This window comes from Mus caroli, chromosome 16 (genome assembly GCF_900094665.2).
Source record: "Mus caroli chromosome 16, CAROLI_EIJ_v1.1, whole genome shotgun sequence".
In the NCBI taxonomy this organism is placed as follows: domain Eukaryota; kingdom Metazoa; phylum Chordata; class Mammalia; order Rodentia; family Muridae; genus Mus; species Mus caroli.
In genome coordinates, this window is record NC_034585.1 from 17,060,456 (window position 1) to 17,070,859 (window position 10,404).

General features: G+C 41.4%; 1 long non-coding RNA gene across 1 annotated transcript; it reads right to left on the reverse strand.

Annotated features, from left to right (window-relative positions):
• Window positions 1–1,571: 1,571 nt before the first annotated feature.
• On the reverse strand, window positions 1,572–7,647 carry LOC110312104. The gene is made up of 3 exons (XR_003835106.1): window positions 7,297–7,647; window positions 7,066–7,190; window positions 1,572–2,108 (listed from the first exon to the last, which is right to left on the reverse strand). It is a non-coding gene; the product is annotated as an uncharacterized LOC110312104 (long non-coding RNA).
• Window positions 7,648–10,404: the final 2,757 nt, after the last annotated feature.

The following is a 10,404-nucleotide window of genomic DNA, read 5'->3' on the forward strand; positions in this document are numbered from 1 at the left end:
CATCCTCGCCAGCATCTGCTGTCACCTGAATTTTTGACCTTAGCCATTCTGACTGGTGTGAGGTGGCCATCTCACCTTTTGAGCTCATGTATGGACATCCAGTTCTGACTTCTGGTCTTTTGCCCAAACTTTCTTCCCCTACCTGATCACCCACTCACTCCCTTACTCTGTCATCTCTGCTCCCTCCTATGGAACTTTTCTGACCACTGTCTACCACGGCCACACACTATCTCCTGTCAACTCCCTATCAACATTGGAGATCAGGCCCTTCTCTCCCCTCCATACCATCATCCCTCACCCCTTTTCCCTAAATGGCAGAGTCTGTTCAAGCAAATTCTTGTGACCCCCATAGCTGCTAAGCTTGAGGCACCATCTCAATGGATTCACTTACCTGACTGCAAGCTCTTTATCTTCCCACTTCAGAATAACTTCCCTTGTCATATATCAAGCCCAACAAGATGCTGCTCCCTTGAGCTTCAGAGGACACCAAGACTAATCACCTTGTCTCCAGTTCCAGAAGAATGAGGCTTCACTCTAGCAGTCATGCTCAACCCTATTAGACTGACTATGGATTGTTTTTCTCTCCCCATCTTGTTTCTATCCAGGGTAACCCTTACATATGGAGACTTGAAGTTCAAGAAACTCTCATTCATAACAAACAGTCTCTCCAAATATAGTTGGAAAATTGCTCTAGAGCTGGGTGCCAGAAATCGCATCACCCCTGTATCCATTCCTCCTTCGGTATGTCATGACCTTTTTGTTTGCTTCCTCGTTAGCCAGATAGATATGGAGGCTGTCCATACTGATCTTGCCAAACCATTCACCATCAGTAAAGAAAAAGTACCCCTCTATCTACAACACAAGACACTCTTCTTCTATATTCTGGACCTATGGAATCCCAGGTGGGAAACAGGCATTGGTGGTAAATACAACCCCGGGCTCCCAATAAGCATGATTAATATCCAGAGAAAATATATCCCAATTACCTAACCCCTGGAGATATGAGAAGTTGAAGAGGTAATTAAGCATTCCTCCAGGGTCATTGCTTTTATGACATCCCCTCTTCTAAACAATATATGCCTGTTATTTCATTTCCTGCTTCAGACTCTGACCTCAACCTTAATGTCATCCAACCTGGCCACTTCAGAGACTGCTGGCTATGTGTGCATCCTGGGACTAACTCACTCAAATCTAAGAACCAATTAGAGAACTAGACCTTAGTATTAGCACCTCCTCCTACAAACAGCTCCAGACAGACCTCCAGAAGTATACTTAATTCCTAGATCCCACCAATGCAAAGAAAGAACCAACTCCTAAATGCAAAGTCTCCCCCACCCCACCCCTCTCTCTCTCTCTCTCTCTCTCTCTCTCTCTCTCTCTTTCTCTCTCTCTCTCTCTCTCTCTGTCTTTCACACACACACATACACACACACACACACACACACACACATATTATATGCATACATCACACACCCACACCATACACATACAAAACATATCTCAAACATCCATACACACCATAATTTTAAAAATGTAAAGTGGAAATGTGATTAATAAAGACAGACATTTGAGTATCAACCTTTACTCTCTCCATATTCCCACACAGGTGAATACATCTGTGTACATTACACATACACACACATACAGAGGGGAGGGGGGATGGAAACATGAAACTTCCTTAGTTTACATAATGAAAAGTGCTCTCTGTACCTTTTATTTTTACACTAACAGAATTTTGTTGAATACAAGCAGACTGCACAAACATTAAGTGTACAATTGCTAAATATTAACATAATCATGACATGATACACATCAAAAAACGAAACACTTCCACCCTCTCACAAAGTTCCTTATGGCTTTTGAGCACTCCACAGGAACCTCAGCACCTGGTCCCAGAACTCAGCACTGGCAGAGCACAGTGAACATGAGCCCTGAACATTTACTGTCTTTATGTCCATCAGCCCAGGAGGAGACTTCATGTGGATCTCTTAGTTGATGGCAGGGAAGGACCAGGCAGCTGTCAGAATTCTATTGATGGTTTGCAGACTGCAGCACAGCAGGCATCAGGCACGTGTCCAGCTTTGGAGAGGTGCTGATTACTGGAAGTGCTTATGTAAGAGAAAGGACCAATTAATCAGCTTATTAAATGCTTGCTTCTCACAGAGTATAAAATTTTGTTTTTAACAAAATCTAAAATGTTCGATTTATCAATAAAAACTTGGAAGCCAGATGCTGTGGTGAAAGCCTGCTAGCTCAGAGAGGCAGAGAAAGCATCCAGCTGACCTTCCTTATCAGCTGACCTCCCAAAAAAGTTGTGCTCCCTGTAATCTCCTTGTCTCTGTCACCTTGTTTGCCTGCAGAGACAACTAACACACTTTGCTGAACTCCCTGACACCGGAAACTGGAAAAGGCATTCTGACCATTTCTATAACCTTTGATAATTCTACTTCTGGGTGTGGGGAGCCATCACCTGCATAATTCCAAATGAAAACCATCAAGGACCTAGAGAATACTAAGAAAATATGTAAAGCATCCAATCTCTCAAATTTTAAAAAAATAAAAATTCCTGTTTTATTGTTAGCATTCTGGGTGCTCTGCCTGCATTTTTAAAACTCTCTCCAATGGCTTCTCAAATCACTAGAACTTTTTAAGAGTATCTTTTAAGATTTACTTAGAGAGAGAGAGAGACAGACAGAGACAGAGACAGAGACAGAGACAGAGACAGAGACAGAGACAGAGACAGAGTATAAGTGCAGGTGTGCATAGAAGCCAGAGGTGTTGGGGATGGAAGTTAAGGCAATTGGACCAAGTGGATGTGAGTGCTTGGAACCCAATACCCATCCTTTGCCAGATTAGTACATAGTCTTAATTAAACCTGAGCCATTTCTTCAGGACCTGAACATTAAAATGCAGATTATATGTAACTACATTTAAATTTCTTTCATGTGTGTATATATTTCATGAAGATTCTACAGTGTAGGCTTTCATGTGGTCTTTCAAAGGGCCTTTAGTGTTGTTGGTCTCTCCCTACATTCCACCCTTTACCCAGCTCTCCTATCCCTTCTCCCCCACCCCCACCCCATCCTATTTAATCCTCCCATTCTAGTTTCCCATTTGTTTCTCCATAACACTATTTTCTATTTCCCCTTCCTTGGGAGGTCCCCTTATATCCCCTTGTCCCTTCCAAGGTTCCTGTCCTAGCAAGTTTTATGTCAACTTGACACAAGCTAAAATCATCTAAGAAGAGGGAACCTCGACTGGGAAGAAATGCTTCTATAAGATTGGGCTATAGGCAGGCAAGGTTTTAGAGCATTTTCTTAATGACTGATTGATGAGGGAGGCCCACCCCTGGGCTGGTGGTCCTGGGTTCTAATAGAAAGCAGGCTAAGCAAACAATGAGGAACAGGCTAGTAAGCAGCATCCTTCCATGGCTTCTGCATCAACTTTTAGGTTCTTGCCTTGTTTCTGCCTTGGCTTCCCTCAATGTATGTGAACCATCTAGGATGGTTCTATTTCCTGGTTGTTACGAATAGAGCAGCAATGAACATGGATGAGAAGGAATCTCTGCAGTAAGGTGTAGAGTCCTTTGCATATATGCCTAACTAGACATCTTATGCCACCAAGTAAAACTTCCAGTGCTAGGAATGGGTTATATCTTGTTAAGTCATTAGCCAAAGAAGCCCTGTGGAGAACCCCCTTCAAACATTAGAGGCTACTGCCAAGATTATTGGTTGACCTCCACAACCCAATGGCAAGGTCCTATTGTTGAAGATAACATCAACTAATGTCATTGAATACAAAGTCAATCTGGTTCTCAACTAGAAGCTTCACTCCTACTGACTAGCAGTTCACGTTCTGGAAGATGCCCTAAATGCTAGGGGAGAAAGCAGTCATGAATATCACCCAGCTACAAACCTTAAAACCTACAAAAAACCAACCTGCAAAATACACTGGTGCAATTGTAGCACAAATTTTAGGGGAGGAATCGCCACTTTTGTTTGAACTTAAGGCTCATTCCATGAGACAGAACCCACACCTGACACTGCTTAAGTGGCTAAGAACACGGAATTAGGTAGATCATGGGCCTAAGGGAAATTCCACTATTATTAATCTGCTATAAAAGCAGTAAAATTATTTTTAATGACATGTTGCTATACCCATAAATCAGTGTCTTGCTTAGCCCCCATCAGAGAATCTTCTTCTTGCAAAAGACAGGAATTAATAGAGAACTACAACTGGGCAATGTGCAGAGAGTGAGAGACTTTGGAGCACTCAGTCCTAAATGTGATGTCTCTGTCAAACCCCTCCCCCACAGAGATCTGTGCAGAAGAGGAGATGGAAAGATTATAAAAGCCACAGGTGGTGGATGAGTCTAAGGAAACAGTGACTTCGAATCACAAAAGAACAAATAAGTTTAACCCAGATGGAGGAACAAATAAGTTTAACTGAATTGGGGAGGTGGAAGCCAGGTCCTACTCTGAACCAAGTATCTGCAATAGATGACTGCTGGGAAAGGGGAAAGCAGTTTTCTCCTGTATAGTGCCACTGAGTATCAACCCCACTCCAGAGCAGTCCTCATGCCTAGGAGTAATTGGCCAACACAAAATCCATTTTGCTAGCCTGCAGGTGATTCCACTAGGCTCCTCCCAGGGACCTAGCAACTCTTTATGGCATCAACTGCCTGGCCAGGTGCAGGCGGAATATAAAAGGACTGCTCACCACACCAGTTCACAGGCTCTCTGTTCCCACATGTTCCTGTCTGTTTGAACCCTCCCCTCCTCCTTCCCCTCCTCCTCCTCCTCCTCCTTCTCCTCCACCACCACACCACCACCTCCTCCTCCTCTCTGACTTCTGTCCTCCTCTGTTCCCCCTTCTCTGCCCTTGTGGCTCTGTCTGCCTCTAACCCTTCTCCAGGTCCTCACTCCCCTCACTTTCCCTAAATAAACCTCCCTTATACCAGGTCTGTTGAATGGTGTGATTTCTCAGGGGTGTGATTTTTCTTTCTTGGCATGGGATCACCAGGTACCATATCTACCACCACCAGCACCACCCTCCGTATTATATTTCATAGAAATCTTCATGTGTTTCTGTAGTACTAGTACTCGTAGTAGTACTTGTTGTTGTTGGATTTTTGTTTATTTTAATTTTGTTGGATTTTTTATTGGTCGTTTGTTTTGATTTTTGATTTTTGTTGTTTGTTTTTGAAAAAGAGAATACATGAAGTTGGGAGGATAGGGTAGGGAGGCAGAGAGAATATGGGGATAGTTGGGAAGGGGAAATATGATCAAAATACATTGTATGAAAACTTCTTGAATAAAAAAATAAAATGCAACAGAATTGCCTAGCTGGGCCGTGCGTGGTCTGGTCTCAGTGGGATAGGATAGGTCTCACTGGTCCTAATGAGACTTGATGTGCCAAGGTGTGTTGGTGTGTGTTTTGGGGGGGGGCTGCTCCCCTTCTCTAAGGAGAAGGGGAAGGGAGAATGGGAGAGGGGGTGGAGGTGGGACTGGGAGGAGAGGAGAGAGTGACCACCGGTGGTGGGTAAAGTGAATGAGTAAATTAATTAATGAATGAAAAATAAAATGCAGATTCCAATTCAATGAGGCAAATATTCTGCATTTCTAACATTAAAAATATAAAAACTTAATGCTGTTGATTCCACCTGGAATGGAGCACACACTGTCCTAGTCTCTACACAGGTCTCTGTTCTTGCCTGTTGGGTGTGGAACTGAGAACAGAGATGCTGTCTGGGGGCTGTCTACTAGACTGTTTCTCATATCACTCAATAAAAATCATTATCTAGATGTACACAAATATTTCTGGAAATTGAAGCCTCAGGCAATGTCAGCTTAGGGTTAACAGCCTGAGGAATATATCAGTCTTAGCTCTGCTTAACTCCCTAAGAAGTTTCTCTCATTCTCTCAAAATACATCCTCTTCTCACAACTAACTGTAGAATTAACAACCTGTAAAATTAGTACAATCAATTTTAGTAAACTTAGGGCAAAGATTGATATTTGAATTTGAGACCTATATTTTGTGTGGTGTACAGTTGAGCACATGCGTATTTTAAGTATGAAAGCAAAGTCTGACTGTGTAGCAAATATACTGTGACACTTGCCTTTGAAAATCTAACCCATGCCCTTTACAAGTACAGAGGCTTGTACAGAATACAGCATCTGCAGGAATGACTTCCATCAGAAACTGGAATTTACTAGAGAAGTACACTTCTTTTAATAACTCACTTCATTCAAGGAAACAGACTAAATATTAAAGAAGAAACTAGAGCAACAGAGGCACTGGGTTTAATTCATGACCAAAGAAGAATAAATGTAACATAAACATTTTCAGAGAAAAAAAAAAAGCCTCCCAGCAGGGAAGCCCTCCAAGGGGCTCACAGGAAGGCTCTCCACAGGAGCAGCAGGTGGGCCTTCCACAGAGCAGAACCCCTGAAAGCAAGCAAGGGCTACAGTTAACAGCATCTGCCTTGCTAGCTTCCATGTCCTTGAGAGAGACAGAGAGGACTGCTCAGAGCCCACGCACGAGAAGTGCTACCCTTCCCACTCAATGTGTTACTAGATCACATGTCTAACGAGAATCCTCCAGACTCAACACTTTCCTTCAGCCCGTCAACTTAATCACGTGTATTCTTATTTTCATTATATAAGAGCCATACATTTCTTTTTAAATAGAAAGTGTACCTGAACAAAAATTTTAAAATGCTATTCTTTTACCTTGATGAACTAGTTATCACATTGGTAGGTGATATTCAATATGCATATAGATCTGCACACACATCTGTGCTTTGAAAATAAGCCTTCTCGGCTGCAACATGCTATCTTATCACCTGGTTCTTTCAGGTGATCATCTATTTTTATTGTGAATCTATCTCAATAAATGACTACTTCCGGGATTATAATAGCTAATTGGTGCTTCTTTAAAACTCTTTTTAACAAGAAACATAGTTGTAAAATAATTCTTTAAATTTAATTCTGAAATCTCTTAGTTAAGCCATGATTGTAGTAGCAATGAGAATGAATGGGGAAAAATGCAAACACGGCATTACCTTTATTTGCTCTGTATTCCAGGCTGGTGCAGCTCCCCAAGAAACGATGGTAGGCCCTCATCTCTGCCTCTGCTATCCGCACCACCATGTATGGTGAGTATCTGGGGTCTGGCTCCTCGCATTGCCTGCACAGAACAGAGATGGAGTTCCAGGATGCAAGGCCACCATCTTCTCTGGCCTCCATCCTGCTCTAGGTACTGGCTGCACTGGTGTAGTTAAACCTCCTCCTACCTAATCTCCCTGAAGATCACTCAAGGTTTCTTCGAGAGAGAGCTGATCCTGGGGATTAGTGAGTGCTGACAGATTAGGCTTCCACAGACTTCCAGAACTCATTTTGAAACAGAAGGGGTGCTGAGGGGTGAAGACAGCATCGCATCATGAGATAAGCCATCGGTTAAATTATTAAAACAATTAAAATTATTAAATTCAACTTTAAAACATGGATAAAAATTTGAAAGGATATTCTTTGGAAGATTATTTCTGTCAGGTCAGTTTAACTCGGCTTTTCTTCCAAGCTCTCTAGGCTGCCAAAGCAGAAGCCAATTTAGCACTGCCGCCTGCTGCTAAGGGAATTTACCATCTAAGGAGGCCCCAGGCTGACACAGCAAATGGTAAATGGCTCAAAAGCCCCAGCTGCTCCAGAGAAACAGCTGCAAGTATGACATCAGTTTCCTAGTGAAGAAGAATGCTCTGTCTTGCTGTGGTAGCAAGAGCTGCACTAGAACCACAAGAAAAATGACTTCATGTTGCAGAGCTAACCTGGGCAAAGACACAGGAAAGAGGCTGCCTTTTCCTGATACATTTTATTTTGGTTTTATGTGATTAATGTTGTGTTCTAGAACGTAAAGATTACAGCATGAAACAGAAAACAAAATAGTTAAGTGAAACATACATAAATGTCTAAAGGCTCTGCCTATGTGACACCTCTGGGTGGTCTCTAGGTTCCGTGATCTCTGAAAAAAATGTTTCTATTGCAGCTTAACCACATTTATAGACTCAGATATGTGCAGCCGTTAGTCATTTTTCTTCACTAAACAATGGTGTTTTATAATTTAACTGGACAGCTTGCCAAGCGTTTCCTAGGATAGCTTTGTAAATGTTTGCCTTTTCAAGATAAGACGAAGAGTATTCAGCTCCAACAGGCAGGGGAAACCTCAGAAAACTTTAAACTATCCTGTCTCCGTCTCGCACAGACACTGTTAAGCCATAACAGTGCAAGGAAGCAGCTAGACTGCATTGGGTTCATATTAAAATAATTAATGTTTTGTGGTGGTTTTATTTATTTACAAGCTTTTTAATAATAATGTTTATAGAATAAGAAAATAAAAAATACTGTTGAACGTATATTTTTCTTTTCTTCATGAGTGCAAGGCCTGTTTATCTACACATGCAATTTTAGAGACATGTTTCTTTCAAAGATGGGTATTTGAGTTCTTCTCACCCTATTGCCTACTATTCAGGTTTAGGTTAATTTGCCTAAAAGCTTGTTAATTTTCTCAAAGAACTAACTTGTCACTTCATTGAGTCTTTGTAATTTTTTTTTTAGTTGTTGTTTCTAATTAATTGATTTCATCCCTGAGTTTGATTATTTTTTTTCTGCTTATTCTTTTTGAGTGTTATTGTAAGACTCTGGGGAGCCTTAGCTTACAGAGGACCCCCTGAGTGAACCACTCGGAGCCAAGAATCAATGAAAAAAGCAAGAGGAATTTATTGTTCCAGCACACTGGGCTTGTCCCAGATCTGAAGGAGAGGCGGTGACCCCCGGCAGCCCGTTCAGAAAGTTTTTTATACAGTTTCCAGGGGTGGAATAGAGCATCAGCAAGTAGGCACAATATGATTGGCAGAACAGTGCACCCTTTAAACTGATTGGTCTTTAGGGAATGAGGTAGTAGGGGCTTACTCAGCCTCTCCCTTCTGGCCTGTGTGCTCTCTGACCTGTCTCTCCCAGGAGGGGAGGGGTCCAGTGGAATTTTCCAAAGGCTCTGAGTTGACCTCTTCATTATCTCTTCTTGTTTTTCTTGCCCTGGTGGTTATATCACCCTGGTGGCGCAGATAAAGAAGAGCTGGTGGGCTGACCAGCTCAGCTACTAGATCCAGGGTTCTAAGTTGGCCCACCCCAAATTCTACACCATCTATGGACAACTGGGACACAGGAAAGGGACAGTCCTGCTGATTCAAAGCTGCAGGATCTTCCTGACACAGGACAACAACAAGATAATCAGGTGGAGATCTGGCAAGGATCCAATTTTGATGGAGTCACAGATGGGAGATACCTCAAGCAAGACCAATGACTCATTGCAATGAGCATTTGCAAGTGAAGATGTGTGGACAGAGGGATATACTCTGGGACACACTGTGACATAGGACAGATTTCATGATGAGATATTTTCTGGTTTTTTATTTGTTTGTTTGTTTGTTTTTATTTTGGGGGATTGTAAAAGTAAAGGGTGGATATGAGCAGATGCAGAGATGAGTGGGACTGGGATGTGTGATGTGAAACTCACAAAGACTCAATAAAAAGTTTAAAAAAAAAAGAATATTGGGATTTGAAGATAATGTAGAAGAACTAAACTACAATGAGAACATGGGAAATTAAGAATAAAACATACAAAGACCCTCACCTAGAATTCTACCTTTTATTACCTCTACCAGCTGCAAGTGACCTTGGGAGATAATAGACTAGATAGAATGTAAAATGTGTAAATGAAAATTTCTGGAAAGAGGTAAATACTAGAGGACAAGGAAGATCAAATACAACTGGTGGAACAAGTTACAAAAGAGGACATTAAGCTAACTGTTTATCTAGTTCTAAGCCTGACATGAATTTTTTTTTTCAGTTTTCCTGGTGAATAAATATGTAAAAATATATCTCATGGTTAAACAGAATGACTACTTTAACTATATAGAAGCTCATTTGTGAGTGTAAACTTTGGATCTAGTTAATTTTGCTGTGTAATTTTTTTGTTTGTAAATTATTTATTGTAAATTTTATTGTTTAAATTAAAGAAATTTTAAAGAGAGAGAAACCTGATTGTGCATCTTGCTGATAAAGCCACTGAAGCTTCTCCTACAAGTTCTGCAGGAGACTCCACATAGTAGAGGTTGAAACATAGCATACAAGATCAGGAACTCAGCTTCTAGAGCCAAAGCTGCCTGTGCTCCAACCTGCCCTTGCCTCTTACTAGCAAGAATTAGTTTAACCTTTGTGTATTTGAATTAAATCACACATCTTTGACAATAGTAAATTAAACACCCAAACCTCTTGTTATCATTGCTGTTACACACTAGTAAGAAAAGAGTGATCAGATTTAGCAAGCATGTGAGTACGATGTAAATGTC